Genomic DNA, 12,023 nt, shown 5'->3' on the forward strand with positions numbered 1-12,023 from the left:
TAATCCTCTCCAAGAAGTTCTGTCACTCAAGCTTTTGGGTCTCACTATCTGCCATGATCTTTCCTGGGAAAACCACATTTCCAAGCTGGCCTCCAAAGCCAGTCGCCGACTGGGCATCCTCCGTCGTGCGAAGTCCTTCCTTGGCACACCTGAGCTCCTCACCACATACAAGGCTTTCATCCGCAGCTCAATGGAATACTGCTCTCCCCTCTGGGCTAGTGCTCCTGCCTCACACCTAGCTCGGCTTCACTCGGTTGAAACCAAAGCATTCAGAACCATTGGAATCTCCCGCGAAGAAGCTGATTATGAGGGCCTTTCACTCGCTCACTGCAGGCAGGTTGGTGGTCTTTCTGTCTTCTACCGACTCCTCTCCAGCCTTGCTCCCCCAGCTCTGTCTGTGCTCTGTCCCCCAAATATTCCTGCAGGTCGCACAAGATCTGCCTGCAACCCTCTTATGGTTAAACTGCCAAAATCAAGACTCTCTGCTCACCTTCACTCCTTCATTCCTCTTTTCTCCCGCCTCTGGAACAAACTCCCTCACTCTCTTCAATCCCACTCCTCCCTCCAGGTCTTTAAAACGGCTGTTCACCACCATCTCTTATCTTCCCCAATCCAAAACCTTGATCTTTTCTACCCCTGCTAATTTCACCCCAAACCCACTTTTTGGAGGTGACTTTTGTCTTCTTTCCTGGAAGTCCTTGGTGTCCTTCCGTTTTATACCTATCCTGCCTCCCCCCAGGCCCTCTCCCTCCTAAACATCTCTGGATGTCCCCGCTCTCAAATGTTGTGTTTGTGTGCTTCCTCCCCTTCTCACCCCATCTTGTCGACCGCTCCCCTTTTTATATACTTTGTTTGCTTGTTTGTTTGATTTGTTTGTTTGATAAATGTTAGCTCTTTCATGAGCCTAGACTCTGTATACAAAAAAAAAAGAAAAAAGTTGGGAGTGCATCAGAGGTCGGTACTAAGTCCACTACTATTTGTAGCTGTGATGGAGGTTTTGGCTCAGAACGTAAAGGAGGGCTTACCGTGGGAGTTGTTGTATGCAGATGATCTGGTGTTGATTGCGGAAAGTATGGATGGACTGAAGGGAAAAGATGAACAAGTGGAAGGAATGTATGGAGACAAAAGGTCTGAAGGTGAATATCGGAAAGACGAAGGTGATGGCAAGTGGTAAAGCATGTGGTGAGGTGGAAATAACTGGGAAGTGGCCCTGTGCTGTGTGCAGGAAGGGTGTCGGAGTGAACTCCATTCAATGTACAATGTGCGCTGAGTGGGTTCATCAAAAATGTAGTGGTCTGAGAGGGTCATTAACCAGTGTGGCAGCTACATTCAAATGTAAGGTGTGCACAGAGGGAGCTGCAGATGGAGGAAATGTTGAGTTGGATCTTGGAGACGGCGTGAATCTGGAAGGTGTGAAAACATTTTGCTACCTCGGAGACATGCTGAATGGAGAAGGTGGATCAGACTCGGCAACGGTTGCTCGAGTGAGATGTGCATGGAAGAAGTTACAGGAACTGAGTGGCGTGCTGATGAGGAGGGGAGTGTCGTTGAAGCTGAAGGGAAAGGTGTATGCTGCATGTGTGAGAAGTGTTATGATTTATGGGAGCGAGACATGGGTAATGAACGTAGAGCACCAGAGCAGCCACGAGGGTTGGAAAGGGTGGAAATGCGAATGGTTCGAAGGATGTGCGGAGTATCGTTGAGAGAGAGGAAGACAAATGATGAATTGCGAAAAATGATGGGAATAGAGCCTGTGATTGATGCTGTGAAGAGGAACAGGTTGAGATGGTTTGGTCATGTGTTGAGGAAGGATAAAAGTGACTGGTTGAGAAGAGTGATGGAAATGAATGGAGAAGGAAGTAGAGGACGGGGAAGACCGAGAAAGAATTGCCTAAAGATGGTGGAAGAAGAAATGCGGGCAAGGGGGTTAACAAGGAGAGATGCAGAAAATAGGGCAAGATTGAGAAGATTGTCATGGGGACCGCAAGGCTAACCCCCGCTCTAACAGGGAAAATGGCCTTAAAATGCATGTTGTGTGTTGATGTATATACATTGTTATGGATCCATCACTTCTGCCATTGTTGTTATTATGTACTTGTAGCAATTTTCGTTTCAGGTCATATTGTTGTTAAGATTTTTGTGTGAAATGGAGATGTCACTCGTAAAAGGTAAAAATAAATGCTTGTGAAGGAAAAAGGAAAACGCAAAAAAGAAAAACCAGAGAGAGGAGGAGACAGCCGTGAATCGCATCGAGGCTACGAGTGGACTTTTTAAATATTGGTCGCGAATGAGTTGAGGTTTCCCGTGAAAGGAATTGCCGGCGACATTGTCCGAAATTGCGATTGCAATTAAACCTGCGTCTCAGGTTTTATTACCAAGTGTGAGTTGTTGTTGGAGGGAAAGCAAGAGCCTCCATTTCAGGCTGATTTGCCATTTTGTCCTCGGGAAGGCTGTCCGTTTGGTGCATCTTATTTTGTCATTGGGATTCCCATATCGACATCATTGTGTTGATCGCCGCTGGTTTCCATGTCGGCTTAATTCCCATATCTACCTCTCACCTTGTAACTCCTCGTCCGCTGCCGTGCCGATACCTGCCTGTTCTCGTCATTCTGCACGACTTTGACATTCAACCAGCGTTGGGATTCGTGCACGGACTTTAGGATTGTTACATTCCACTCACGTTTGGCGTATCATGAGTTTATTGCTTTGAGTTTATTTTGGGGAATGATGGTACCATCATATTGTTACAGACGTGGCTTAGATGTTATTTACCGAGCGGTTTGGTATGACCACGTCTGCACAAGTTACCCGATTATACCCGAACGTTGACTAATCGCGCTACGCTAGGTCAATGAAGGAAAAGACACACGGCTGGGATTAAAATGACACGACACCATGGATACGGTTCTCAAGACCTCCGGAGGAGATTATATTCGTTCGGAAGGTCAGATTACAGGGACGAGAGGTACAGCATAGAAAGACAAGCACTTAGACACAATCTTATATTAACCCCAACAGACGACAGATAAACGGGACAAAAGGCTGACTCACACGGGGATTGATGGCTAGGAAAGGCAGGATCGATGGCTCCAGGTGCACCTGGGCTCAGGGACAGAATCGACTCGGTCCGGTCCAGAGATGCGGGAGGTCTCACAGCGCTCGAGGTAGTGACTTGCTCTTCTTCAAGCTGGGGGCGCATCTGACCTCACATCCGGTGAGTCGCTTCGTATATCCGGCGGGGAGTGACACGCCCTCGGCTCGTTAGCTCCGCCTCGTGGAATCGGCACGTTGCTTCTCATTGGGTGCGTGCGGGGGGTTTACCAGGCTCGACGAGGAGCTGACAGCCAGCCCCTTCGTGGTAACCCCGTGGAGCGCATGGTCATGGCGGCTAACCGAGCTGGTGGGAGGACGCACACTCCCCCCGCGCGCCGTGGTTGTAGTTGTTGTTGTAGCTGTAGTTGTTGTTGTTGTTTGGGGAAGAAGATGGAAGGAGGTATGGGAAAGGTCCTAAACTCACTACTGGTGCCATATAATCACATTCTGGTGCAACGAAGAGTCATAATTAATGGAAACGAGTCCTTAACTGACATAGACTAAGAATAACTAGCAAGATGTCCGAAAGTTGTCTACGTGTGATGCGGTGGACCTGGGCACGACATTTAATGGGGGAAAAAGGGGAAGGTCGGTTCTACAGAGTGTTATTTACCGGCAATGGGACTAGGGAATGGGGGATTGGGGATAGTTGGGGAGTATTGGGGAAATAGGGGAATATTTACAAGCGGATATGGAGGCCAAATTCCATATTCGCAACATTGCACCCTTCTCTACCCTCGGGGCGTCCCGACCCGATAAATTTTTACCTACTTTAGTGTGGCACGCAATGTAGTTCCCTCTACTATTAACTCTACCCTGAGTGCGACAGTTTTACAGATATTCACAAATGAGTAAATATGTCCCCCTGCGACGTTGCACCCTTCTCCTCACAGAAACACACCCACAGGATAACCGAATCCGGAAAGAATCCTCAAACTAAACATACAGCCGGTAGGGAGCATTATTTACACAAGACTACGCTGATATTTACACTACGATCCAGGACCTGTTTTTGGAGGAACACATGCAGATGTTATGCATAGAGAGAGCACGCATGCTAGCATCGATACACCAACCCACGAGTGCTCTGTGGCCTACGGCCTTTAATAATGTGCAGAGCACCCCTTCCAAGCATCAAGCACCACCCCCATCACACAGTGAGCACCATCCGGTGCACCAATAAAGTGTCTATAAATCATTGTGTGGTGTCGCAGCCGGCCGATGTTCTGCCGCTGGTCTTGCCTTCGTGTGGTGCACTTGGCCTTCTTACTTCTTTCAAAAATAAAGAAAGGCGCCAACCGCGTCCATTTCTCTATTGTGGCCGTCAGGGGGCCAACTGTTAGTGGTTCACCTTGTATGGCATCGGTGCCACGTTGACCCAGAGGTCCATCAATGGGTGGTGCTTGCCCGCAAAAGAACTGCGGTCCATGGTGGGCGGCCACAAAAATTGCGGTCCATATGGTGTATCGATCCAGGCAGCAAGCAGCGAAAGTGCAGGCCCACAACTGCGAAGCCAGCACCTCTCTCTCCTCTCTCTCTACCCCAAAGCCAGATCCTCGGAGGTGGGAGACAAAAGAAGCAGACAAGTGAGTAAGGTGGTAAGGGCGCAAAAGTGCACGCAATGCAAGGTAATGCACACTGGGGGCACATGGGAACCAGGTGAGACAGGTACGTTCCTACCGTACGCTCCCCCCCCCCACCAGGTAACCTACATGGCCCCTCCCTTACCCCTTACTGTATCCACAAAACACAACACTACCCATAAACATCTACTTTACAAATCAACAAACATCCCTACTGTCCTCCCCGTTCCTCCCATATACCAAATTCGTCTTCTCTCCCTCCTAACCAATCAAATTTGCCATTTTCAACTCAACATCATAATTTGCCATCTCCAACTCAACATCATAATTTGCCATTACCAATTCATCATCAGTCCCTCCTAGGGAGGGAGAGATGGAATCACCCCAATGTCTCATCCACGTCGTGATGCGTCTCACAATCCACACAGCAATTTCATTTCCTGCAACAAAACAAAGAAAACACAGGTGTGGAGTCATCATCATCACCACAGGTAAGTGGCTGCGTATGGTGCGACAGGTTCATCAATCCTAACTATTTCCTAAATGACTTTAACAACTTTACACTACCCGGGGTCTTTCTCCGGCCAAACCATTGGCCCTCTTACACTATGGGTTCTAAAAACCAATTCCCATTGGCCAACTGTGGTGCTTTTCAATTTGGGGTCTCACTCCCCCGATTCATCTCCCGGTGCCCTCGCACAATTTCTGGGCTGTGGCGTGTACCTCTCCCAGCGGGTCTACCCACCTGCACACCTCCACCACTGCGGTTGCCTCCGAGCTTACCTGCTCCTTACCCTAACCTAACTACCTGGGGAAGGCCCTCTGGCGCTCTCCCCACTCGGTGCCCTCTCTGGCACTGGGCTGCCCGATCCACACCCGGGATCCTCAGGCACCCACTCACAACTACCGGCTCCCAGAGCCCACCTGCGGCCTCACCTGGCCGACATCCTCACAGTGGTGGAGTGCCCAACCAACTACACACACTAACAGGCTACACGCCCAGCCATTTCCACAACACTAATGCACCCATTCACAACACCATTTTGCAACCGCACCACAAATGCCAATATCCAACCACAATTTACCTGTACCCTCTACCTAACACTTACACTACCCGCCCCGGGTATCCGTGATAGGGGTCCACTCTTCCCCCATCCACACCTTCGCACCATGCACACCACTCCGTACCACTTACTCCAACTCTCTCCACACACCTGTACTGGCACACCTGTGCTCTCACACCTGGTGCCACCTGCACCCTTCTCTCCCCAAGCGCATTCGCGCTGATCCACAACACTCATTACTCACACACTGCTCCACACACCTGTCCAGTTGCACACCTGTGCAATCACACCTGTTCAATTCTCACACCCACGGCATCATCTCAGCTAACTACTCCCCTCTGAAACTTGCGCTCCCCAGTCGTCCCTTTAAACTATTGCGCTCCCACGTCATTATCATCCACACTAATCTACCTGCGTCCCCACTACAGGTATCAGTCACTAACTAAACTTAACGTTACCTAATGTCATCTTCTAGGGCCCTATCCATATAACCTAACCCACCCGGGCTAGTTTTCACTGCCATACACCCCATAAACTATAGCTCCTTTGCCCCCACATGGGAAGGGGGGCAAGGATGCCACCCTTACCCACTGGGCCCATCGCTCACTACCAATTTTGCACATCAAATTTCCACAAATCAAAAATTTGCCAATCACTGCCCATCATCTGCCAATCACTGCTGCCAATCCTTTGCCAATCATCAAATTTTGTTTTTCTCTAATTTTGGGGCCAAAACACTAACCTCATCACCCAGTCGACTCACTAATACCTCTCGGTGCGCCAATCCCTGTCCAAAGCCCGGCTTCGTAAAGCCAAGCCATGAATGCGGGTTGTTTGGTGCCAGCGGCTGGACACGTCCCGCATTCGGTGCAGGGACGGGGGCTTACCCGGGCCGAGATCCCACGCACCATCTCGGCGTGGAGCCATCCAATGTCCCGATCTCGACCTGCCGGACTGCCTCAACAAAAAGTGGTCGCCATGACGACCCTTTCTATCGGGCTGCCCGCTCCGCCTAGTGGAGCACGGACGCGGCCGTTCAACGCGAGGCCCAGCACGCACCGAGGGCCCGATTCGGCTAAAAGTCGACCTAACCTCTAACCCGTGTAACGTCGATGCTTCACCTGCATGCTTACACCCCGCAGCCCGTTCCTTGCTCACACATCCAGCCGTCCCCATGCTCCTCGTACCTTTCCTTACACATCCAGGTACCCTCATTCCACTCACAGCCTTGGTCACACACCTGACCACCGAACACTTTGGCACACATTCGTTGGTCGCACACCTCACCAACACACCTCTTCGCGCCCCCTCCTCTGTCACCTCCTCTGTGACAATCACAGGTGTGCCCTCATTCGCACACCCAACCACGTGCCTCACCACCAACTCCAGCGTGCATTCCCACTCACGCTCTACCATTCCAGGTGTGCATCCTTCCATCCCAGGTGTACATCCTCGCTCACCTGTCACAACCAACTCACTCTCCTTGTCACTCTCACTACTCTCACCTCCATTCTTGACAGCGCACTCACCCTTACTCTTGACAGCGCACTCTTTCCTCATGCACCTGTCCGTCACACACCTTTCTCGCGCACACTCTCCCGTTACACCCACTGTAACACTCACCACAGGTGTGCATTCTTCCTTGCCTTTGACAGCGCACTCTTTCCCCATGCACCTGTCCGTCACACACCTTTCTCGCGCACACTCTCCCGTCACACCCTCTGTAACACTCACCACACCGCGCTTCCATGTGCCCCCTCGCACACGCGCTACGACCGACTCATTCTCGCCAGCACCCTCACTCCTTGGCACGCACTTTTTCCTCACACACCCCAGAGTCGGACTTTCTCGCACACCTCCTCTTTCGCACACCAGACCTGTCGCACACTTCACCAATGGCCTCTCACGAACACCCGGGTCCATCTCGACCCCCAAGCTTCTTAAATCCCCTGGCGCATCATACGCACGACCATATTGGTCACCACTTACACCGGGTCCTCTTTCTCTTCGCTTCTCCTCCATCACCTGCGAATCCCTCATCCGGTTAATGAGCACATCACGATCCAAACACAGACTTTGGACCAATTCTTTTATCTCCTCTTTTATCTCTTTCTTATCCCCTCTCCGTCGCTTCTTAATTTCGCTCACCCCTTCTTCCACTTCTTCTAATTTCTGCTTCACCTCTTTTATTCCCCGGTACGTCTCCTCAAGCTCGTCCTCCAAGGCTACCTTGACCGTTTCCATGTGCGTCCTCACCTGCCGGTCCTTCGTCTCCATTACCTCTATCACCTCGTCCAACCTCGTTGTCAGTCCCTCACGTACCGTCTGACACTGCCTCTTTGTCGCTATCAAGTCGTTTTTTATGTCGTTTTGTGTCGCTTTTAACCCTCCTAATACCGCAGTGTTCCTTTGAACCTGCTCCACTAACTCCGTTTGTCCCACCGTCAGCTGCTCCACCTCCTGCGTCAGGTCCTCTATGCCCCCTTGCAATTTTACAGTCCCCTTTCTCACCTCCTTCTCCATGTGCTCCTTACAGTGCCTCACCTCCTCGCGCACTCCTCCGACCTCCTCACTCACTCCTCTTCTGATCTCCTCCCCCATCACTTGCATCTCCTGCCCAGATGCCACCCTCATCTGCTCCATTTCCTCCCTTTGAGCATCCAGTTTGGTTTCTACCCCCATTCTGACCCCCTCTATCTGCTGCTCCATTTGTTTAACTTCCCTTTCCGCTTGGTCCCTCATGTCCCTCAATTTGCCTTCCATACTGTTTTCTAACCCTATTAACCCATTTTTCACTCCCTCTATCTGATTCTCCTGGGCAGCCATTCTATTTTCTACCCCCTCTAACCCCTTTTGCATCCCTTCCATTTGATTCTCTTGAGCGGCCATTCTGTTTTCTACCCCCATTAACCCCTCCTGTATTTCCCCTATTCTATTGTCTAATTTCCCAAATTTCTCGTCTAATCCCTTAAAATTATTGTCTAATCCCCTAAAATTATTGTCTAATCCCCTAAAATTATTGTCTAATCCCTCACCAGTACCCCTCGCTTCGTCCCTCATTACCCCCATTTGGTTTCCCATTACCCCCATTTGGCCCTCCAATCGCTCACTATCAGCCCTCATTCCCACAATTTGGTTTCCCAACCGCTCACCCAATCGCTCAATTTGGCTCCCCATACTCATCTGTACAGCTGCCTGTAGCTGCGCAATGAGGGCCTGCATGTCAATCGGCTGCATGTTAAAGCCCGTTGATACAGCGGGCTCGGCTACCGCGCGCTCTTGCGAGGCGCCATTTTGCGCGCCCGCAACGTCGGGCGCAACGACGCTATTTTGTGCGTCTGCTACCCTCACTGCTTCGCTCTCCTCATGTCCCTCAATTTGGTCCTGGACCGACCCTGCCTCACTCTCCACTACCGGACCCCAGCTGGCTTGGTCTGCCATAGCGCGACTTTCAAAATTCGGGTTTTTATTTCCGTATAACAAATTCAAATTTCGCCGTTATAATTTCGCGCGGGAAACGCGCTCCGAATCGACTCTACTACAAATTTGGGCCTAATAAATTTAGTCCCAGGTCCGAATTCCACTCCTCGACACCAATTGTTACAGACGTGGCTTAGATGTTATTTACCGAGCGGTTTGGTATGACCACGTCTGCACAAGTTACCCGATTATACCCGAACGTTGACTAATCGCGCTACGCTAGGTCAATGAAGGAAAAGACACACGGCTGGGATTAAAATGACACGACACCATGGATACGGTTCTCAAGACCTCCGGAGGAGATTATATTCGTTCGGAAGGTCAGATTACAGGGACGAGAGGTACAGCATAGAAAGACAAGCACTTAGACACAATCTTATATTAACCCCAACAGACGACAGATAAACGGGACAAAAGGCTGACTCACACGGGGATTGATGGCTAGGAAAGGCAGGATCGATGGCTCCAGGTGCACCTGGGCTCAGGGACAGAATCGACTCGGTCCGGTCCAGAGATGCGGGAGGTCTCACAGCGCTCGAGGTAGTGACTTGCTCTTCTTCAAGCTGGGGGCGCATCTGACCTCACATCCGGTGAGTCGCTTCGTATATCCGGCGGGGAGTGACACGCCCTCGGCTCGTTAGCTCCGCCTCGTGGAATCGGCACGTTGCTTCTCATTGGGTGCGTGCGGGGGGTTTACCAGGCTCGACGAGGAGCTGACAGCCAGCCCCTTCGTGGTAACCCCGTGGAGCGCATGGTCATGGCGGCTAACCGAGCTGGTGGGAGGACGCACACTCCCCCCGCGCGCCGTGGTTGTAGTTGTTGTTGTAGCTGTAGTTGTTGTTGTTGTTGTTGTTTGGGGAAGAAGATGGAAGGAGGTATGGGAAAGGTCCTAAACTCACTACTGGTGCCATATAATCACATTCTGGTGCAACGAAGAGTCATAATTAATGGAAACGAGTCCTTAACTGACATAGACTAAGAATAACTAGCAAGATGTCCGAAAGTTGTCTACGTGTGATGCGGTGGACCTGGGCACGACATTTAATGGGGGAAAAAGGGGAAGGTCGGTTCTACAGAGTGTTATTTACCGGCAATGGGACTAGGGAATGGGGGATTGGGGATAGTTGGGGAGTATTGGGGAAATAGGGGAATATTTACAAGCGGATATGGAGGCCAAATTCCATATTCGCAACAATATGTATTGTTCATTTGATGCAAGTGATATTTACATTGTACTTTCTTCAATGGTGTTATTATTGTGTATGTGAGAGTTCTTAATACAATTACTTATTTTGTTCTGAACAATTGCATTGGTGTGGTCTTCCCATGGTTTATTAGAACCCTCAAAATAACAAATCTTTCTGCCGCGTTCCCTCTCGAGACTCTGAAGGGCACCATAACCGGAGTTTGGGGAGATAACACGTAACAACATATGTCTATCCGACATTCGTGGGGGATACGTTCCTGGAAAATGGCGCGAATGTGGAATTATGCCAATGTGGGGCCATTGTTTCAATGGGAAAAGGGGGATAAGTTCCCAGTGGTTATACATATATGTATAATTGTATATGTATGTATATATATATATATATATATTGTTACAGATCTGGGACGACGACTCTCCCGTTAGCAAGGGGGATTAACCCCTTGTCCGTTATACTGGCCGTCGCCGATCCTGGGGGTCTGTGACGTCACTGATGGTCAGCCACGACCAGGGTAATCGGGCCAGAGACCCCAAAAAAAGACCCCCCGAATACCTGCTTACCGTAACCTCCCAACCAGCGAGGAGACAGCCCTGCCCGAGTCGCGGCGGTAATGGACACGCCGAGCAAAGCGAGTCACGACCCAGGCCGTTAACAATTACTAACCCGATTATAGCGGTTTTAATCGTGCCACGTAGACCAATGGAAAGAAAAGACTAAAGCAACTGGATGAAGACGAAACCAAAGCTTGGAGAAAGAGCACATATTTATTATAACAACCACCAGAGGAAAAGAAAGATCAAAGCTGTACAAAGATAGATGGATGTAAAAGAAAACACAGGGCAGCCTTATCTATACAGTCTTACTTATACCCAGGACAGAACAAACAAAGACAGACTCACACGGGGATGATGACAAGAATGGCAGGAGAAGGTCCGTTCAGCTGGCAAAGGCGGCCGGCTCGGCTCGTTCAGCCGTCGAGGTTCCGTTCCGACCTCGCACCGTTGGTTTAAAGCGAACCCGCCAACCGCTGCAACAGATATTGCCGCGTCGTCGCCACGACCCTCTCTCTCTCTCTCTCTCTCTGTCAGTAATAATGGGATTTCCTCTCTCAGGCAAGGACGATCTCTCGCGTCAGGCAACCCTCTTTTGCTGCGCTCTCTTCGCCTCTGCTGGCTCAACGGCTCGTCTCCTCCCATCTCTTCATGCGCGATCCTCGAACGCATATATTAAGCGGGGTCGTGACACGCCCTCGGCCATTTGGGTCCCGCCCCGTGCTCTGTTTGCAGCCTTATTTGGTAACGGAGCTGAACAGCTCCGCCCTTGTGGCGAGCCACGGTCATGCCTCTTCTCGGCGACCCCACCCTTCTTGTCCAATACAGAGCACATGTTCAAAATGGCGGCCAACGCCACTTTCAAACCAAGGCCAGTTGAGAGGGCGCGCACCCCACGCTTGTCGAGCTGCTTTGCAGAGAGATAGAGAGTTTGCTGGGGTATGGAGTTATTGAATGGGAGCTATCCTTATTTGTTAATGCAACGTAGTGTCAATCTAGTGGACACAGAGCCTTAATTAAACATAGAATAGGAAATAATTAGCAAGA

This window comes from Myxine glutinosa, chromosome 2 (assembly GCF_964187855.1).
Source record: "Myxine glutinosa chromosome 2, kmMyxGlut1.1, whole genome shotgun sequence".
Classification (NCBI taxonomy): Eukaryota; Metazoa; Chordata; class Myxini; order Myxiniformes; family Myxinidae; genus Myxine; species Myxine glutinosa.